Source organism: Cydia fagiglandana, chromosome 26, assembly GCF_963556715.1.
Source record: "Cydia fagiglandana chromosome 26, ilCydFagi1.1, whole genome shotgun sequence".
Classification (NCBI taxonomy): domain Eukaryota; kingdom Metazoa; phylum Arthropoda; class Insecta; order Lepidoptera; family Tortricidae; genus Cydia; species Cydia fagiglandana.
Genome location: NC_085957.1, coordinates 3024407 through 3037727, shown reverse-complemented (window position 1 = coordinate 3037727; position 13321 = coordinate 3024407). Strand labels below are relative to the sequence as shown.

Below are 13321 nucleotides of genomic sequence, written 5' to 3'. Positions count from 1 at the left end.
GAAATGCTACTAGAAAAGTGGGTTAGGTTAGGTTTGAACTGCGACCCTTACAGAAACGAAATGCTACTAGAAAAGTGGGTTAGGTTAGGTTTGAACTGCGACCTTTACAGAAACGAAATTCTACTAGAAAAGTGGGTTAGGTTAGGTTTGAATTGCAACCCATACAGAAACGAAATGCTACTAGAAAAGTGGGTTAGGTTAGGTTTGAACTGCGACCCATACAGAAACGAAATTCTACTAGAAAAGTGGGTTAGATTAGGTTTGAACTGTGATCCATACAGAAACAATTGTGGTTACAATTTTGGTGGTCATTTACTATTTTCGGGTTTACAATGAATATTTTGGTGTCATTTGCTTTAATAGGATAGCAATATTTAAAAATTTGGTTACAATTGTACATTAAAATGGAGTTCTTATTTTGGTGGTCATTTACTATTTTTGGGTTTACAATGATTATTTTGGTGTCATTTTATTTAATAGGATATCAAGATGTAAAAATTTGGTTATCAATTGACATTAAAATGGGGTTTGAAATTTGGTAATCATTTACAATTTTTGGGTTAATAATGATTAGTTTGGTGTCATTTCCGTTAATAGAATAGTAAAATGTAAGAAAATTGGTAATCATTTCACATTAAAATGGTGTTATAATTTTGGTGATCATTTATGATTTTAGGGTGGTAAAGTAGATTTTTTTGGTATTAAATTTTATTAAATCTGGTGATCAGTTAAATAGCAGCCATTAAATATTTGTTCAGCAACTTTTAAAAATTATGAATCATTTAGACTTCCTCTTTTTCATACAAAATAAATATTGTCTTCAATCTACGCTGACATCAGTGTGTTTAACGACTTTGACGTTGCTTGTCACGCTTTTAACACAACAAAATTTGCAATACATTGCGTCTTAGAATAAACTTTAAAGTGTAATAAAAATCAAACCATGAGTTATTTTCAAAAGTTGCTGAACAAATGTTGGTCAGTTTGAGGAGTACAGCCTACAGTTTAATTTATTGCTCGTGTTGCAGAAAATACACTGTATGTCCACTATCTGCTATCAGAGAATATGTATTTCGGACACGGCGCTCGTAGAGACCCGGACAGTTTAGAAAAGCTGATGGTGGTTGGTAAGGTCGAAGGGGAAAGAGGACACGGTCGATCGCCTATCCGGTGGTCAGACCTGATAAAAACCATCACCGGCTTGCTAATAACTGAAGCTATTAAGATCGCTGAGGACAGGAACACTTGGAAAAGCATGGTACATCGCGCAGGAAACTCTTCAAAATAGACACGACCATCAGCAATGAAAACGCCGACTAAGAAATAGAAAATTAATAATTTTAAATTATATTTTAATATATTATAATTTTAAATTATATGTGTTTGATAGCCGTTCCGTTTTAGGGACACTAGCGTTGGATATTGAGGGTCAAGAAAGGATATAGGATAGTTTTTATCAACCATCATCATCTCACGGAGAAGCCGCGGGCAGGTGCTAGTTTGTACCTATCTTTAGGTATTTAAATAAAAGTAAACAAAATCTACCCTCAAATGGCTCCTTAAGCCAGTTGAGGGTAGATGAAAACATTACACGATCAAATAATGAAGGTTAAATTCAGGTCGTTCAGTGACAGATCCATGAGCTTTTGTATTTGGTTGGTTAATCAATAAATGTTATAAAAAATTTTAAAATGGTTTGTTTACTTTTATTTAAATACGTAAAGATACAGAGTATAATCGAATTTAAACTGTTGTGAGACATACTAACATTGAATAATAACACATAGGTATTAACATTGAATAACATGTCGCGCGAGTGACTAAAAACAAGTGAGTCTAAACCGTAAAATTATTCAATAAATACAGAGTATAGAATTAGTATAAAACTTTCGTATATTAGACAGGAACAAATGCTATCTAGCCTGACATCTAATTAACAAACCGCCAGTTCCACAACTACGAACTAAACCGCACCGTAACATATAAACAGCTAATGCGCTAACTACCGTATACTCGCATGTTGAGTGCTAAGCACATTACATAAGACAAATGGTCGGCAGTGCCATCTATCAACGCCGTGCAAAAACTGGGGACATTAGGCTGACGGCTGCAGCCACAGATTATATAGGAAACATTTAATGACAGGCAGCCAGTTGACGGTGCGTTTTGTAAATGACATACAGCTTGGCAAAAAAGAGTAGAAATTAAAAAGTGGCAACACTGTAGTGTCGTCCCTTTCAAACCAATGGTTATAAGAAAACGGGACGACACTACAGTGTTGCCACTTTTTAATTTCTACTCTTTTTTGCCACGCGTCAATAGGGGATTTGACTGTATTTAAAATAAATTATTTTACACCATGCATGAAATAAAGCACCAAAAGATTAATAGAGAAACGAAGACAGCAGTTATTTTTAGACACAATTTATATTTTAAAACCCGTATAAAACTATACAGACTAGTTAATTTTGATTGTGACGTCACATGCTAGTGTTTCATATAAATTGCATAGTAGCAAAATCATTCGAAAAAAGAAACTGATTTGACTAGTAGTCAAATACTCTATTGAATATTTTAAGGAATACTTGTTTGATGACAGGGAAATGTCAAAAAAGAATAAGGAAAACGTCTTCAAAGGACAGATAGATACTCGTACTTAACGAAATTCGATCTTCGATTAGATAGGTCTTCAGAAAAGGATGTTTGACTGACAAGTCAAATCGGCTTCTGTTACCGAACTGTCAAAACAATCTGCCACTGTAGAATTTATATGAAACACAGACATGTGACATGTACTATTCAAGTTACCTATTTTTTAATAGTTAATAGTTTATTATTTGGAAATACTATCAACAAATAACTGCTTTGTTTTTCCTATTATTGCAAAACCGCATCCACATGGAGCAATCCAATTGCCAATTTGATCAGAAAATAAAATTGGCGTCAATCTCCTCCACCGTCCACAGAGCAGAATTTTTAATCACCAATTTTCGATTTTTGGTGATAGTAGAGCGTTCGAAATTCAAAAATTACGCTCAAACGCTTGCATACAAGTATCATAGCATCGAAAATTGGCATTTTGCGTCCGTACGTCTGATTTGATCGGTTACAATAAAATCAAGTGGTATTGGCGAGCTAAATATTCTTGAATTTAGTTTTTGTTTTCGTACCACACATTTAAGTTGTCAATTTAATCTGATTGTGCGTAAAATGCCTCATATTGACGGGGTATTAGAAAAGAAGTTTTTTTTTTTACAAAATTCTAAAACGTAGTTAAACTCAAAAAAGGTTTTCCTCAAAATTAAATGAAAAAAAATATTTTACACAGTAATTAACCCAAGAAATCAAAACGGATTTTGTAAGTATACGTTTTTAAAAAAATGGCAAATCGTCTACTCTTCTTAATTACTGAAATAAAACACACAAATAAGTCACTAAATGTTAAATGTATTAAATTTCTATCACAGCAAATCATGACAAGAGAAAATTAAATTTTATTTTCTCTGAAATGTCTCAATTTCATGTAACGCGATAGATATAAATATTTAAACCATATTTTTCCCCAATTATAAATAATTGATAATAACTGTGTTCTAACATTTCATACCAACTTGTCTTCTAAAATATAATAACCCCTTAAAGAGTACATCCCGTAAACATTTAAGACCAAAATAAATGCTATACCGGGTGTGGCCTGTAACACGAGCAAATAATTAAAACATATATTGTACTCCTCAAACGGTGACACTTTTGTTCAACAACTTTTAAAAATTACGAAGTATTTAGACTTCCTATTTTTCATACAAAATAAATGTTATCTTCAATGGACGCCATCGCCGCGCCATATCATTGTGATTGACGTTGCTTGTCACGCCTTAAACATAACAAAATTCGCAATACATTGCGTGTTAGAATAAATTTTAAAGTGTATTAAAAATCAAACCACAAGTTATTTTTAAAAGTCGCTGAACAAATGTTGGTCAGTATGAGGAGTACAGCCTGCAGTTAAATTTTTTGCTCGTATTACAGGCCACACCCGGTATACCTATACTCGTAAGTTCCTATAATGTCAAACAATTTTGTCGGTATAAAAAGTCGCGTGACTAAAATTTTCTGTGGGACGAAAACCCATCGCGCCTACATTTTTTAAATTTGCCGCTTTTTTCTACTGAATGGCTTGACAGACTATCGGCTCGATTCGGGAAATGAATTAGAAACTCACTAGATATGAAATAGTAAAGATATGTGACGGTCCACTGCAAAAGGTACCTTATGGGATTCGGGAAATGAATTAGAAATCCATTAGATATGAAATAGTGAAGATAATTGTGACGTTCCACGGAAAAAGGTACCTTATGGTGACCGGCGCTTACGTCGCATAGCGCCGCAATAATATTGGAGCGGTGTTAATAACAGCGTATGCGCCAACCGCCATAGGTACCTTTACCCGTGGGACGTCGCATATCTTTACTATATCGTATCTAGTTAATCTCAAATTCATTTCCCGAATCGCGCCGTACATCTAGTCTGGCATCAACACACTTTTTGTGTGAAAACCTACAAAAAGTTTCGATTTCCGGCGGAAACGGCAGCAAAATGGCGTCCGATTGAACCAACAAAGGTGGGATGGAATGTAATTACTTGCTCTTCAAGTGGTCGGGTGCTAGAGGAAATAACCTATTGAAATTGTATTACACTTCAGATAATAGAAATTGCACTTTGGTCTAAACTCATTCAGAATAAAGAGGAAATTAAACCACAGAATAATTAATAGTACTACCGTACAGAAAGGAAACTTCCTACAAAAACGAAGTTTGACAGCGGTTCAGGGTCGAATGTGTCCCTTTCTAATATATGGCACTATCCCTTTCGGCTATTTAGGGTTGCAAAATTCAAGTGATTATCTTATCTGTGGTCGTGCACGCAAAAGGAAGTCAAGTGGTGCCAACCCTAATAATTGCTCGGAGCAATGCTGAGCCGAACGGAGCCGAGTTTGACCGAAGTCAGGAGTTTCGCACCCCTGGTTAAACAAAGATTGTTAGAATTCAAGCTTTTATATCAAAATTTAGCTTCGTACGGTTAACAAATTATACACCTAAACCTTCCTCAAGAATCACTCTATTGATACGTGAAAACCGCATGAAAATTATTTCAGTAGTTTTTGAGTTTATCGCGAACAAACACACAAACAGACAGACGTGGCGGGGGACTTTGTTTTATAAGGTGTATTAGATACTGAAGTTTCAACTATAAAAACATTTAAGTTTACTATCTACTCTTCTAATAAAACATGGTCTGCTCTTCCCAGAGTGACATAGGCCTACGTCACAATAACATGGCCGCTATATATAGCGCTATCGCATATTATCATATAGCGCTGTCGCATGATGACGTAGGCTTGTGTCAGTCAGGTGACCTAGAAAATACGGGAAGAGAGTACCAGGCGGAGTATATTATTATACCATGCTGCAAATCGTAATTAGATTCCAAAAAATGTTGCCACTGCAATAATTTGTTTGTAAAATAGTATATTCCTATTTATAAATAAAAACGCTAAGATTATTTATTGGTAATTTTACTCCTACGATTTAAAAAAAGTACTTTTACTTACTTAGTTTTACATAAATACAAGACGCGCTAGTAAAAAGTGGCAACATTGTCCCACTTTTTTTGGAATCTAATTATGATTTTCAGTTTACTTGGCACGCAGCTGCCCTGAAAAGCCTCCGCATTTAAGTTTTATTAAGTTAATGTGCCGTTCGAAACGATTAGATTGCATTAACCTGTTGAATCCAAAATGTTTACTACACTCGCACTCCGAAAGAAAGAGTAAACATACGTACAATCTGTATCTTTAGGTATTTATATAAAAGTAATCAAAATCTACCCTCAAATTACTCCTTAAGCCAGTTGAGGGTAGATGAAAACATTACATGATCAAATAATGTAGGTTAAAGTCAGGTCGTTCAGTGACAGATCCGGGCGGTTTTGTATTTGGTTGGTTAACCAATAAATGTTATAGCTAACCGAAAATGTACAAATTACTTGTTTACTTTTATTTAAGTACTTAGGTACCTAAAGATACAGACTATAGTGTACCTACGTTGGGCTACGCTCGTCTCTTTGAGTAGGTAGATTATTGACGGCACTGGGAGTCAGTTTAATTTAAAACAAAGCCAGCAAAATGTTATTACAGCCGAATTGTATATAGTACTTTACTCAAAAATGGTGAAAAATAAAAATAATCTCGAAACAGGCGAAGTCACGGGCAAAAACTAAACAAGTCCGGATATAAGAGCAGCGGTACTCATCCTTTCAATTTTACAACTTATATTAAACCCTTGACCCCTCTTAATTAAAATCTGAAAAACGCCCCAGAACTGTCACTGGCTTAAAGGACTCGCATCCAGGCCATAATTGTAAAAAAAATGTCACCCTCAATAAAGCCTCCTCCACACTCGTGCGCGAATCGCGGCGCGAAGCCGCGAACGTGAGTGTGGCGTCGATTTTCGCAGACAGCGAAATCGACTCCACACTCGCGTTCGCGGCTTCGCCCGCGATTCACGCGCATAGTCTGGAGGGGGCTTAAGAACAAACCATTAAAGTAGCTAACACACTATCGCACCGCACCAAGGTCATTGTGGGACGCACCCATAAGTAAGAGGGAGAAAGGGATATCGCTTTCTCCCTTTTACTTATGGGTGCGTCCCACAATGACCTTGGTGCGGTGCGGTAGTGTGTTAGCTACTTAAAACACCCTTTTCATCCGATTGAAAAGTATCAGTTTGAAAAAAACCCAGTTTCAAATTAAAAGTCTTCTATGGCAAGCAAAGTTTGCTTGGAGTTTAATGAAATGAAAAACCTCTCTGTAGTTAACGAGGCGTTTTTCAGTGGAATTAAAAGAACAAGTTTGCCTGTGAGGCGTTTTTTATCGAGCTCAAACAGCTCTGTGTGCAAAGTTGATAGAATGGAGCGTTCAGGATGTTTGAGTTAATGAAAACTAACGTTGCAATTGCTTTTTAAATAGGAAGGTACCACAATAGGGATTGTAATATTCTTGACATATCTAGCAATTTTCTAACTTTTCTAAGTTATCCTAAGGCATCTTATTAAACAGAAGGCTATAGCACATTACGATACAAGTGCGGAAAGAAGGAAATTCGCAACGAGTGGCGATAAAATAAAACACGACCGACCGAGGAGAGTGTTTTAAAGCGACACGAGTTGCCAATTACCTTTTCGCACGTGTATTGTACAACGTTTTACAGTACATATGGGCTTTTAAATTTTCGACATACGCAATATTGCTAGTTACCGCACTAGGGCGGTAGAGTTAACACTATATGTGACGTTATCTATGAAAAGGGACTTTATTGTCGATGGCGCTTACGTCATTATCAACGATGCTCCGATATAAATACAATGCCGCGCGACGCTGTGCGGCGTATGCGCCATCGACAATAAGGTCCCTTTTCATAGATAATGCCCCATATGAACCTACTATAATTATACCATACCTACTTATCAACAACTCCAATGTTGACAGAAAAAAGCAGTTGTACAGCACAATAGAAACGTAACGTTAGTTTAAAAACGAATATTGAAATTACATCGCATGAACACGACGGGAGCTGAAAACTTTCAGAACAGCTCTCGAATGTGCTCGAGTAGTGATGTACCGTTGTTGGGAATGTTCCCGCCTTAAAACTAGTGTTACCGAGTTTAGAAAACATTGAAACTAATTAATGAATGGCGTATTCTCATCATCTCCTAGCCGTTTTCGGCTACAGCGACTGCTTTTCTATCGCTGAGAGCGCTCTCAGCTGACGGACGTAGCCAATCTATGCAGCAAATGTGCGGCCACATTCGCTGCAGGTCAGCACCCCTCCGACGTAATTATACGTGATGGCCACAGGTGGTCTGGCCTTTAGCTCGTCACGCTTAACATCGATCTCTGTGGGTCGCCTAGCGAAAGATACAAGTATGACAACAAAAGACGCTGCTAAAAACCACCGCGAGCGAAACTTCTCCTAGGTTACTACTGAAACAGCCAGCCCCATTCCGAACACTCATTTCCCACCCGAACCGGACAGATATAGGGACCGTTCGCGTTGAAGGGTCTGCCATCTCGTGGCCTGAATTGGAAACATAAACATATTGATATAGCCAAACCAAGTGCTACCATCTACAGTGTTCTCGTACGTTTTCTTATAGTAAGTTTTGCATCTTGTGGGCTACATCGGAAGCATAAACTTTACATTTACGCCTGGCGCCAAAAATCTGACGTTTACTAGAGTGGTTAACAAAACTGAGAATAATAGAAACGGGAACGGGAATGTTCCCATCTCTATTCCCAACACACGCGGTATAACTAAGTAAACAAAAACCTTTCAACTTCACTATCATCGTCCTATCAGCATATTAAACTGCTTCGCCAAGGTATTTGAAGGTGTCGTTTTCACTCAGGTTTATAGTCACTTTCTCCATTTGCTTAGCCCGTGCCAACATGGATTTGTAAAGAAGCGTTCAACGTCAACTAACCTTCTTTCCTATGTGCAGGAACTGTGTTTGTCCTTTCAAGCAAAGAAGCAGGTCGATTCTATTTATACAGATTTTGCTAAGGCGTTCGACAGAGTGAACCATGCCATACTGGTGAAAAAATTGAATCATCTTGGGATCCATGGAAATTTATTGCGTTGGTTTGAGTCCTATCTCTATCGACGTTCCCAAATCGTTAGCATCTACGGTTATGACTCTATTCCATTTATGGCTGAATCAGGCGTGCCGCAGGGCTCCAATCTGGGTCCATTATTATTTATTTTTTTCGTGAATGATCTTTTAAATAGGATTAAATCGCAATGTCTCGCATACGCAGATGATATAAAAATCTTTAAAGTCATCAATACTGAAAATGATTGCCTCATCCTCCAGGAAGATATAGACCTAATATTTGATTGGTGCAGCACTAACCTCATGTTTTTAAATATTGATAAATGTCAGTCTATTACGTTCACTAAAAAAACCAACTGGATCAATCACGAGTACAATATTAACGGCAAACGATTAGTTAGGGTTTCTTCCATTAGAGATCTCGGAGTAATATTGGATAGTGAATTGTCGTTCCGTTGTCACTATGAACATATGGTGTTGAAATGCAATCGTATGCTTGGTTTTATCAAGCGAACTGCAAAACCTTTCAAAGTGTCAAACAGCCTAATTGTTCTGTACTCCGCATTAGTTCGAACTACGCTCGAATACTGCTCGTCGGTTTGGCACCCAATTTATAAAACACACTCTGATAGATTGGAATCAATACAGGCAAAGTTTTTACGATACCTTTCCGCTAAAAATAAAACGCGTCGTGCGCTTCCCGAATATACAGATAGACTGTCAGCATATAATTTACAATCACTATCGTCCCGACGCGATGTTGTTGATCTGGTTACACTCCATAAAATTGTGCATGGTGGTCTCGACAGTAACCTCATGGATTATGTCTCCATTAGAGCCTACAATAAGAGAACGCGGAATCGAGAATTGTTTGCCTTGCCTATGGTTCCTAATAACAATGTATCCAATAATGCGCCTATCTTTAGAATGTGTCGTTTATATAATAACTTGGATATTGATTTAGATATTTTGAACATGTCTTTACCTAAGTTCAAAAATGTTTTGTTGTCCCAAAATTGTAAGTAAATACTTATTATCTTATCGTGCTATAACTATTTATTGTACTATATTCTTTTATTATCCTTAATAACAGAAGATTTTTTAGTCAAAATTGGTATTTAGCTTAATAATTATTATTCCATGATAATGTTGTGTACAATTATAATCGTAATGTAAGTAATGTATAAGTTGCTTATGTAAGAAATATTTTATAATGTTGTTTGCCTGCATTATGTTATTGTACCTATTAAAATAAAATAAAATAAAATAAAATAAAATCAATTGAACTAAATCTGCTTCCAGCGGCTGGAAAGTTGGCATACTGTGGTTTTATACCAGCTCAGTCGAAAAAGTTGCTCGTAGTCGGCTCTACCAGCTTATCGCCTCTACCAGGCAATCAGTGGCGTAGCCAGGGGGGGCGGCGGGGGCGGTCCGTGAACATCAGTGCCACCTATAAAAAATCGTAAAATCATTTAAAATTAAAGCGATGGAGTAAATCCTGAGCTATTTAACATAAATTACAATTACTCTTTTCAAATATATTTTACAATTTTGATTGAATTTTGGTGTGACACCCACAATTTCCGCACCGGGTGCCACCCATGCTAGCTACGCCACTGCAGACAATAAGTAGTAGTTTGTGTAACAAGGGATCAAAATGATATATTTCCGCCAAGGGCGTACATTGAATCCTGAATGAAGCTATGGATTCTACAATAGAATGCAATAGAATGGATTCTACAATAGAATCCATAGCTTCAGGTTCATTCAGGATTCAGGAGCGTAATGAGTGATTCAAGTGTTAACGCCCAAGACGCAATAATTTTGATACCGCGTGACACATACTGCTTTTCACATCAACTATGAGGAAATTGTTATGTTCGAATGTAATTTATTCGTAGAACGGAGTGGTCTGGCAGCTGCAGGTTGTGCGAAGGTTTTAGGCAGTCGCACGTGAAATATATCCTTCGCGCGTACATTTTTTTTGCCGCTATTTTCTACTGACAGAAATGTCTTGACAGACTATAAATTCAATCGATTGATAATACCGCAGTGTTACCAGATACCTATCAATACTTTATTACTTATATCACCTTGTTTCGTTGTTTCAGATAAAAATAACAATAAAAAAACCCACACCGGGAGAATTAATGAGGTAAGTACATTTTTAAATACTTTTTCTCTAATGTAATTTCTAAAAAAATCCTTGAATTAAAAAATATTGTAGGTATCAGGATAATTCGCCAGTAAGTGGCCAGTTACTAAAAGTGACCAGTTACTGGCGAATTACCCGACTTAGAGTGGTATAGCAGCATAATTAATTTGTGATACACCCGTGACGGGAACGTGTCGACATTTCCGGTTTCGGATTTTTTTAGACTGATATTTTACTTTTTTTTATTGATCCACATCCAGAGACTCGCCTTCAGGGCCCTATTTCATTTACATCATCATCATTACAGGCCTCCATAGGCTACGGTAACCGCTTACCATCGACGGGCGGTGTGGTTGTTTGCCACCAACATGATAATTTTATAAAAACTCCACTATATCGCCAGTTAATAACTATGTACTTAGTTTGCGAAGCTAATGACAATTGTCACAAGAAATATGACAATTGGTCACAAAATTCCGACACAGAACTCATTTGCTGTTTTTTGCCGATATAATAAAGTTTTTTTAAATAATACAATGATGATGACAAACAGGACGGCCCGCCCGATGGTAAGCGATAACCGTAGCCCATGGTTGCCTGTGACGTCAGCAACAATGAGACTTGTCGAATTGTCGCACCTGTCACGTTGGTGTACTGTCATGATTACGACACAAATTATTTGTTTGAATATATCTGGCCAGATATATCGGCAAGGTGCTCACAAACATCTGAAGACGCCTCTATTGTGTAGTCGTTAGAGTGCGTGTTCAGATATTTTTGTGAACCTCGGCCGCTCCGAAATACAAAAATATAGCGAAAGGTTTTTCACGTAAATCACAATTGAAGATGTCGGAGGCAGTAGCTAGAATGTTATATGTTACATTCCTTGGGTTTAACAGTAATCGAATGCTTAAGGTTATTTATTAATGAAAATTCTTCAAACGCAGTGCGTGGCGTACCCTCTGTTCAAACAAATGATTTGTGACGTCATCTACGATAAGGGGCCTTGTTGTAGATGGCGCTTACGTCGCTTACTTACTTTTTTCTTTAGAGAATCGTTAAGGGAAGTACTGTGGGTCATGGTATAATAATATACTCCGCCTGGTACTCTCTTCCCGTCTTTTCTAGGTCACCTGACTGACACAAGCCTACGTCATCATGCGACAGCGCTATATGATTATATGCGATAGCGCTATATATAGCGGCCATGTTATTGTGACGTAGGCTTGTGTCACTCTGGGAAGAGAAGACCATGTTTTATTAGACTATGCTATGGGACATTTTCCATACATTTGTTTTGCAGTTTTATAGTATACTAGCTAGCGATACGACCCGCCTCGCCGCGCACAAACATACAAAGAGACAGACGCAGTGGGGGACTTTGTTTAATAATGTGTAGTGATTTGCTTATTTTCTGTCATTATTGTGTCAGTTGGTCAATCGCTATTAAAAAAAATACTTACCGTCTTTTAATTTTCACATAAAATAGCGTAAAAATATGTCCATCCACTGTATTGTATGACCATGTCTATTGTATTTATTTTTTATAAAATAGTGTGAAAATGTTTATATTCCCGCAAATAAGGCCCATGGCTGCCCAAATTTGAAAGTATTATTATATGAAAGAAATCCCTAAACGAGTAAACACTCCTAAAAACTGCAGAAACATTATATATGAAAATTTTACCTACACGCCCTTAGTAATGGCGTAAGCGCCATAGACAACAAGTCCCTTTCGCAGAAGCTAGAAAACATTACATTTGTGTTAGGAATCTATTAGACAACACCCAAGAGACGTAAAGCGGAGGGAGGGACCCTCGGTGAGGGTTACCTGATCCAAGTAATATGCTTCTTATACCGCAAAAAATGCGTTTTTACCCGACCGCGGAAAGAGGGTTATGTTTACAGTGTTTTGGTTTACTTACCATCAGGCGGGCCGTATACTTGTTTGCCACCGACGTGGTATTATAAAAATACTTACCTAACTCATTTATTCAGTCATTACCGTAAAAAGTTAACGTAATGGAAAACGTCATTATTTATAAAAATCTGGGACGTCAAAGACTAAAGAGAGTATTAGAATTATGTCATTTATGTATATTCAAAGTGGTTCTATTAAGTTAGGATTGTATAAAAAATTAAATCTTTAACAAAGACAATAGTTATTTGTACAACAAGAGATCAAAGTTTGATATTTCTTCGAGTGCTTATTTTGAGTCCCGTGCAAGCGAAAGATTCTATAATAGATTCACGAGCGTAGCGAGTGAATCTAATTTAGAATCTTGAGCGTAGTAAGGGATTCAAAAGCGCACGAGATGTAAATAACTTTGATCTCGTGTAGTACACAAAATTTTTCACCCTAAGCAGTGAGAACATACCTAGAGGGACAAAGATAATAGAACCCAAGTAGGTATATCGAACTTATATTAGACCCCGCATGTTGAAATGACATTTGACTATAAAAGTAACTTGATTGACATTTTGTCTCACTCAGTG

At 37.0% G+C, this 13321-nt stretch overlaps 1 protein-coding gene across 1 annotated transcript in view; it reads left to right on the top strand.

The window, feature by feature from the left end:
• The window catches only part of LOC134677586 (limbic system-associated membrane protein-like), a 322342-nt gene that overhangs the window by 223902 nt on the left and 85119 nt on the right, over window positions 1-13321 (top strand). Inside the window, exon 3 of the mRNA XM_063536064.1 lies at window positions 10782-10825. The gene's annotated coding sequence lies outside the window, so the exon portion shown is untranslated. The remainder of the gene's footprint in view (window positions 1-10781; window positions 10826-13321) is intronic.